Source organism: Chrysochloris asiatica, unplaced genomic scaffold (genome assembly GCF_000296735.1).
Source record: "Chrysochloris asiatica unplaced genomic scaffold, ChrAsi1.0 scaffold00141, whole genome shotgun sequence".
NCBI lineage: Eukaryota > Metazoa > Chordata > Mammalia > Afrosoricida > Chrysochloridae > Chrysochloris > Chrysochloris asiatica.
Window position 1 is genome coordinate 9,015,045 of NW_006408659.1, and position 7,599 is coordinate 9,022,643.

The following is a 7,599-nucleotide window of genomic DNA, read 5'->3' on the forward strand; positions in this document are numbered from 1 at the left end:
CCAAAGGCAGTCAAACACACAAACCTTTAAAAAACATCTAAGTTCTAACTTTTTTTCTCCCTTGTACTAACCACATTAATATGCATATGGCCGACTTTAGGACCCTGGATTGGTTGGGTCAGGAGGAGCCTAGGGCTCCTTCTTCTGGGAAGCTGCCCCTGCAGGGGGTGCAGGGCTGCTGGTGTGTAGCCCCCAGAACAGGTTTTTGGCCCCTAGCCTGACTGTGGTCATTATGATGGAGTAAGAAAAAGAACTTTTGGTCTCAGATTCTAAAGGCTTCAAGGAGAGAAAGAGTTTGAAAAGTCCTTATACAGATGAGAGTAAGAATAATTTGGAAACTGTTCAACACATTAACTCTAAGGCAAGCAAAGATAAACCCTCAAAGTGATCTAAAAGAGATGACCCACGAAATTCTAAACATGAGGATACAAAAGAAGTTCTATATGCATTGTCCAAAGGAGATGAGAATTGGTGTCATGATTCCTATGGGAATGATGACAAGACAGAGAGTCAGTGGGAAAACTCTGTAGGAAAATAGGAAGAATCCAGTCATTGGAAGTGGGACCTAGGCAAACACACCAGTGTCTCTATCCAGCAGAATATATCCTCTGGAGACAAACCCTACAAATGTCCTGAATGTTGGAAAAGCTTTAATAATAGTTCTCATTTGCGTATTCACCAGAGGACCCACTCAAGAGAAAAACCTTATAAATGTTCTGAGTGTGGGAAATGTTTTAGTAACAGCTCTCACCTGATTCAGAATCTGAGAACACACACAGAAGAAAAGCCCTACCAGTGTGGTGAATGTGGGAAAAGCTTCAGCAATACCTCCCATCTTATTATCCATGAGCGAACTCACACGGGAGAGAAGCCCTATAAATGTCCTGAGCATGGGAAATGTTTCAGCCACAGCTTTGTCCTGATAGAACATCAGAGGACTCACACTGGAGAAAAACCATATAAGTGCCCTGATTCCGGTAAGAGTTTTAGTCAGAGTTCCAGCCTGATTCGCCACCAGCGGATGGATACACACAGGTGAGAAGCCCTACAAGTGTCTGGAGTGTGGAAAAATCTTTGGTTGTAATTCTACTCTAATAAAGCATCAAAGAATACATACAGGAGAAAAACCCTACCAGTGTCCAGAATGTGGGAAGAATTTCAGTCGAAGTTCAAACCATATTACACACTAGAAAACACACATAAGAGAGAAATCCTATAAAAGGTTTGAATGTGAAGGAAGTATGAGTCAGAACTACGATATGATAGAAGAATGTAGAATTCAGCCAGGAGAGAAACCATATAAATGTTGTGAGTGTGGAAAGAGTTTTGGCCTCAGTTCTCATCTTATTAGACATCAGAGAACACATACAGGAGAGAAACCTTACAGATGTTCTGAGTGTTGGAAAACTTTTAGTCAGAGTTCACCAAAGGATACACACAGGGGAGAAACCTTATAAATGTCCTGATTGTGGCGAATGCTTTAGTCAAAGCTTTAACCTTACCAGACACCGGAGGACTCACATGGGAGAAAAACCTTACAAGTGCGCTGACTGTGGGCAATGCTTCAGCAGAAATGCCTACCTCAGTCAACATCGGAAAATTCACACAGAAAAGTCTTTTAAGTCTCCTGAAGTTGAGGCATTTCCACATGAATGGACTTGGGAAAACTGTTCAGAGGAAATGACCTTCATCCCTTCATTTTCAGTTCCGAATTTATCTTCCTCTTGAATCCCAGAGTCTGTTTGTTTTTGTTTTTTCAAATTGGACCCTTACAACTAAGGTAGCATATGATCCTTGTGCTATAAAGTTTCTTTGGCGTGTTTGCCAAAATGTCAACCTCCTAGTGTAAAGGATAGAAGACAAAGATAATGTGATTGTTGAATCTGTCCAGTGGAAAGATACTACCAAGAATAAAGAAAAACAAGAAAACATTTATTTAAGTTAAGATAGGAATAGCTTTAAAGAAAAGTATAAAGAGTAATCCTGGGAACAAGGAAAAGGACACCTGAGATCTTGAAGCTAGGATTTCCATTGATTTACCCTGTATTCCCTGGCCTTACTGGGTAGAACTAGATCAATATTGGCCCCTGGGCTTTACCCAGAGAAAGATTATCTTTTTGAACAGATAATGTGTTTTGTTGGTGTGGCACTGTAGGAACAGCTGTGGACTGTGAACCACAAAGCCAGCAGTTCAAACTCACTAGCTGCTCCTCAGAAACCCTAGACAGGGTCGCTTTGAATCAGAACCGACTCAACAGCACTTAACGACAGCAACAAGAAAGAAAAAATTCATTTGTTTTGAATATGTTTTTATTTACTTAAAATCAACTTTTGTAGCATCCAGAACTGTACTCTCTGCTAGCCTCTAGCCACATGTGGCTATTTAATATAAACTGAAATTATAGCTTAAAATTTAGTTCTTTAATCACACCAGCCACATGCCAAAGACTCAGTGGTCACATGTGACTGGTAGGTCCTATATTGAAGAGCAGTACAGAAAGTTCTTCTTTGCAGACCATTCTTCTTGACGGACTTGTAAATATTTCCCATAAGACTATGAAGTGTGCTCTGGGTCTTCAGCTCTCCTATACAGGGAATACAATATACAATAGAAATGGGATAGAATTTTGAAGGCACTGGGTTCAGAGATTGGATGTTTTAATTTATGTTCAACAAGCAGCAATGGGAGCCCATTATTTTTTGGCCAAAGGCAGATTAAAAGCCAAGAGTTGTGAATTCTGCTCTTAAATCGTCAAATAGCTATTCAGAATTTTTCTTGTTACATAATTTTTAGTCAGATCAGTGTTCTTTTTCTAATAATTACCCATTGATTCTGAATCGGTGTCCAGGATCAGTTCTGACTGGAGGCAAGACTGTTGAGTTCCAGTCTTGGCAGTTAACTTTTCTTTTGACTTTGGACTTCATTGGTATATGAATCTGTTAATTCAGAACCCATCTTTTCTACTTGTCTTGTCCTATAAGAATGAAGCTTTGAAAAATATTTGCCATTTCCTATTCTCTTCCCCCATTTTTTCCTGCTATTGTAAAAGCTAGATATGCTGGAAGGGTAAGAATCCTGAGATGCCCTGAATGTCTTTTCAGTTTTGGACTTAAAATATATTTTATGAAGTAGATGGTAGAAATGCAAATTAGGAATGTGGAGCCAGAAAGGACCAATTGTAGCTGTAGCAAAGGTCTGTAGCTCATGGGAAACTCAATTGCATGGATGTTTCTTTCATGAGTGGTGCAACTGACTGCAAGGTAGTTGCATTTTTTTGTATTGTTATATAATTAAAAATACAAGAAAAACTAAAAATAATAATAAAGGTATATTAGAAGTGAAAAAATATATATATATATATGCATATGGCCTTGGGGCTCAGGCAGGTTGGATTCCAGGAGGCCTGATCCCCTATTAGCCATCTAGTTCAACCAGTGTGACATCTGCTTTAGGCAACTCCAGAAGCTTCCACTCTTCACTCTGCTTCAGCATTTTATCCCCTACATTCCTTTCAACCATTACAAAATCCAAACTAACCCTCTAAAGATTAAAAGTTTTGGTTTCCATGCACCTTGGTTCTTTCTCTTACAAAACCTCATGCTTCTGAAGATGGAGGACTAGGCAGACACACTACATAGACCCTCTACAACAAAGATATGAAAGACCAAATAAAACAGACAGAAATAAAAATTCTGGCACCCTGAACTTCAGAAAAAAGGTTAGAGAAGTGGATGGAGTGCTTGCTGGGAAGAGAGCCAAATCAAGGACTGCAAGAGAGTGTGACGGACTATTGAATGACTGGCCAGACTGTGAGCAGCTTTGGCAGTGGAGGGAGGCCTGGCAAAACAGATTCTTGAGGGAGGATCTTTTTCTTTCCTGATGACCAGAGGTGTAGCCAGCTCCCAGCCTCACCCACCCCATTGTAGATCCTGCTCTCCTAGAGTTTGGAGCCACATGGTTGGGAGCCATGCCAGTGTGAGTTGGGGGCCAGCTGCATCATTTGGTGCCTGTATTCAGATGGACTAGTTTCCAGGCATACAAAACCCAAAGACCCTTTAATCATTCTGCCCTCAGCTTCCCTGTGGCCCTGAAATCCATTCCATTAAGGACCTCCATGAACTACTTCTGGATTGAGTGTCCTGAACATAGATAATACTAAGGTCAATAGGAAACTTATCTAGGGCCAGAAACTCTGCTGTTACATCCCTTCCACAACCAATTCATGAGCCCTTGAATGGTAGAAGTCCACAGAGATTTCTCCCCTAGGGCCCAACAACTGCACTGTTTGTTTTTATCAATATGACAACCCCCCAGTGCTCTGGAGGAAATTTTAGCCCACAGGAAGAAACAAGGGAGAATGGCTCAAACAAGTGACCAAGCTCCAGAACCAGAAAATGTTTTTGAAGAAGAAAAGGTAATGGAACTAACTGAAAAACATTCAAAAGAATGTTAATTAGGTACCTTCAACGAATCTATAAAAAGATCAAGGAAAACACAACAAAAACTTCAGAAGAATTCAAGAAAACACTACAAGAACAAATGGGCTAAATAAATGCAAATCTTGACACAATACAAAACTTGAAATGAGAAATCTAGAAAATTGTTTCTAAGATCCCAAAAAAGGACAATATATCAAAAGGGCAAGGAAATAGATGTGAAGCAATGGAAGCCTGAATTAGCAAACTTGAAGATAAATCTCTCAATATCAGTATGCTAGAAAAATAATCAATAAAAAGAATGAAAAAATCCAAAGAAAGCCTAAGAGTTATGTGGGACACCATGAAGAGGAACAATTTATGGGTGATTGGAATTCCCGAAAAGGAAGAGACAAGCACAGAGAAAATTGTTAAAGAGTTGTTGGAAGAAAACTTTCCTAATGTCATGAAACACCAGAAGATAAACATATAAGAAGCTGAATGAACCCCAAACAAGATAGATCCCAAAGGAAAATCACCAAGACATATCATAATCAAACGTTCCAAAATCGAAAACAAGGAAAGAAATCCGAGAGCATCTCAGGAAAAACAAAAAGTTACCTAAAAAGGAGAACCAATAAGATTAAGCTCTGATTTCTCAGCAGAAAACATGCAGGCAAGAAAGCAATGGGATGATATATACAAAGCTGTGAAATAAAAAAAAAATTACCAACCAAGAATCATATATTCAGCAAAACTGTCCCTTAAATATGACGGAAATTAGGAGACTTCCTGAAAAATAGAAATTAAAGGAATTTGTAATGACCAGATCATCTTTACAAAAACTGCTAAAGGGTATTCTTTAGACTGAAAACCAACAATAGCAAACAATCTGAGATTATCATACATGACAACATCACCTAGAACTCAATCTAGGTATGTTGTTGCTGTTAAGTACTGTGGTGTTAGTTCCCACTCATAGCAATCCTGAATAGAGTTTTCAAGGAATAGTTGGTGAATTTGAACCACTGACTTTGCGGTTCAAACTGACCTTGAGGGTCAGTGCATTATCCCATAACACCACACCAGGACTCCTAATCTAGATATAGAAGTATTTAAAGTAAAACCAACCTACAAGACTGAAAACAAAGAACCAGACATATCAATGTGTAATGAAGTCAACTACAAAGCAAACAGAGGGAATAGTAATACAGAACTTCCAAATGGCAAAGAAGTCAGGTAGATTTAAAGATAAAAACAGACTGGTTTAGGCAGGGGAAAAAAAATTACAAGGTAACCACACACACACACAAAATAATACACCTGCACATCAAAATAAAAAAGAGGAAAATAAGAAAACTTTAGTAAACATTAACACAACAGATATGAAAATGACAAGAAAATCCACACACAAAATCAACTCAACATAGAAAATTATATGGAACAAAGAATTCAGCAGCACTACAAAAAAAAACGAAACAAAAAACCGCAAAAATGAAACAATCAATCCATGCTGTTGTGTGCTGTTGAGTCCGTTCCAACCCATAGCGACCCTGTATAGGGTTTCTGAGGAGCGGTTGGTGAGCTTGAACAGCCAACCTTGTAGTTCAAACTGACTTTGCAGTCCAGTGCATCAACCCACAGCCCCACACAATCAATCCATATCTATTGATAGTTACACTGAATGTAAATGGTGTGGAATTTAGGACACTTCCTGAAAGTGTCGGATAAGCACTCCACTGCAAGGTTGTTTTGAACCACAAGGTCGGTGGTTCAAGCTCACCAGCCACTCCTTGGAAACCCTGTACAAGGTTGTTATGGGTTGAAACTGACTTGATGGCACTTAGCAACTAACAAGAGACATTAAGAGCAGGATGGATAAGAAAATAGCATCCTTCAATTTGCTGCCTACAGGAGTCATATCAAAAAGATGGAGGCAGCTTGAATGCCCTTCAACAGGATGGTTAAACAAACTTTGATAATACACCCATGGAATAATCTAAAACGTTGAAGAATAATGATAAATCTGTAAAACACTTCACATTGTACCTGGAAGACATGCTAAGTGAAATTAATCAATCACAAAATGACAAATGTTATATGTGACCAATGTCTAAAAAGTTAAAACACACACACACACACAAAACTGGTTTTCTTGATAAAAGAAGCAATCTTTGATGGTATGGGAGAGGGAAGAGGGAAAATTATTCTTAGGTAAGAGGGTTGTTGTTGTTGTTGGCATTGTTAAGTGCCATGGAGTTGGTTCTGAGTTATAGTGATCTTGTATAGGATTTCTAAGGAGTGACTGGTGAGTTTGAGCTGCTGACCTTGTGGTACAGTGCTTTATCCCACAGTGCCACACCAGGACTCCAGGTTAGAAGGTAGACACATGCTAACATGAGTGAGAGGGCAGGCAATATACAACAAGAGGGAGGTTAGCAGAGGAAAGGCGTAGGTAGCAGGAGACATAGGGAGGAATGTAATAGTTAAAGTGAATAAAGGTGAAATAAAGTCTGACCTATGACTTTACAAGAAGGAAAGAGAATCAAACTCAAAATTAGTCCAAGGCTAATTCCTATGAAGTGGAGGTCAGCTATGCCTCCACCCTACCTCATTGCCTTTAAAATCAGTCAGACTTGAGTACTAATTTAGAAAACTCATCCTTATGATTTTGTGTCTCTAGAATTCCAGTCTCTTGGTATCACATGTCTTAGATTGGATTTTATAGAGAAGCAAAACCAGTGAAGTATATATATATATACATACATATACATATAAAAATGCCTTTATTTTCAAAGAAGGAATCCTGGTGTGGCACTATAGGATAAGCACTTGCTCGCAAGGTTGGTGGTTCAAACGCACCAGCTACTCCTTGGAAACTTTATATAGGGTCACTGTGAGTTGGAAATGAATCAATAGTACTTATTAACAACAACAACAACACATGCTAATTCACTGGAGATCCTGACCTAGTTAAATTGACACAGAACCCTAACAATTACACCACGGAGTCTAACAGATTTGATTGGCTAGCTTCTAATACCTACATTAGCATTCCTTTCACTAACTCCCAGCCATATCCTTCCCCTGCAGACTTCTCCAACAGTGGGAAAAGGTTACCTCTCATATACCCTAACGTCTGGGACCAACAGAATGACATTTAGAACAAGGTCAGTTGGTCAC

The 7,599-nt window shown here is 39.1% G+C and overlaps 1 pseudogene; it reads left to right on the forward strand.

Annotated features, from left to right (window-relative positions):
• Positions 1-235: 235 nt before the first annotated feature.
• On the forward strand, positions 236-1,728 carry LOC102829240 (annotated as a pseudogene).
• The last annotated feature ends 5,871 nt before the right edge of the window (positions 1,729-7,599 follow it).